The sequence below is a fragment of the Egretta garzetta genome, unplaced genomic scaffold (assembly GCF_000687185.1).
Source record: "Egretta garzetta isolate BGI_Z169 unplaced genomic scaffold, ASM68718v1 scaffold891, whole genome shotgun sequence".
NCBI lineage: Eukaryota > Metazoa > Chordata > Aves > Pelecaniformes > Ardeidae > Egretta > Egretta garzetta.
The window spans coordinates 89802-91042 of NW_009258689.1; the positions used below are offsets into that span (position 1 = coordinate 89802).

At 53.0% G+C, this 1241-nt stretch overlaps 1 protein-coding gene across 1 annotated transcript in view; it reads left to right on the forward strand.

The window, feature by feature from the left end:
• The window catches only part of UBE4A (ubiquitination factor E4A), a 15896-nt gene that overhangs the window by 7587 nt on the left and 7068 nt on the right, over positions 1-1241 (forward strand). The gene's annotated exons all lie outside the window — the stretch shown is intronic.

A 1241-nucleotide genomic window follows, 5' to 3' on the forward strand; every position in this document is an offset into this window, starting at 1 on the left:
ACTCTTGACCATGCTTTTGGGCACATCCCTAATTATTTTTTGCTGCCGGCCTCAGGATTTGACCCAGTCATAATGTGTGTGTCTGACGGGTGATTAATAGAGTCATCCTGGCCGTGCTTTACTTTGAAAGCCCTGCCCTTGAAGAGCAGGATGCGGTCTGGAGCTGGGAGAGCTCCGAGGGTGTTAATGATGGGAGAGGCAAAAGAGCTGTCCTGCCAACTGCTCTGTGTTCCCCGTAACAGTTTATGGCCCAGTTCCACGAGAAGATCTACCAGATGCTGAAGAACCTGTTGCAGTTGTCTCCAGAGACGAAGCACGGGATTCTCTCCTGGCTGGGAAACTGCCTCCACGCGAACGCAGGCCGCACCAAAATTTGGGCTAACCAGATGCCAGAGATCTTCTTCCAGATGTACGCCTCTGATGCCTTCTTCCTCAACCTGGGAGCTGCCCTCCTGAGGCTGTGCCAGCCCTTCTGCAAACCAAAATCTCCGAGGCTGCTAACCTTCGACCCTACTTACTGTGCCCTGAAGGAGCTGAACGAAGAGGAGAGGAGGAGTAAGAATGTACATATGAAAGGTACGCCCGAACCTCGGGGGAGCAAGGGGATCTCCTCGGGTCCTGACTTCTCCCAGTAGCGCCTTCTCAGTGTGTGCCAGTAAAGGGAGAGTTGAATGAGTCAAGATGAGCGAGGGAAGAGCTGAGTACAAATAAAACGCTGCCTAGCGTCACCGGCAGTCGTTTTGTGTCTTCAATGGGGGTGGGCCCGGCCCTCTCCTCTCCGACGCTGCTGGGTAGGACTTGACACCAAGATGCTTTTTGTTCCCAGGTTTGGAAAAAGAAACGTGCTTGATACCCGTTCTGAGTGAGCAAGAGCCGAAGTTTGCGAACAGCTACAATCTGGTGACGGAAAACCTGGTCCTCACACAGTACACCCTTCACTTGGGATTTCACAGGTAGCTGCTCTTGGATCGCCCCCAGTGCTGTTTTCCACCTGTGTGTGGCCACATAAATTTGTAGTAAATACTCAGAATACGGCGTGTGCCAGTTGCGCTGCTGAGTACCTTCCACTGCGCGTTTTGACTGACCTTTTAGCCTCAGGCCGACTGATTTTTGGAAAGAAACTTTGGCTGCGGGGGCTCACGGTCAACGCTAACAGTCTTACAGGCTCCGCATTATTTATAGAAACCCAACAGCCAAGGGCTGGGTGTCCCGGGTCACGCCGTAGTCCCCTCTTCTCCGGG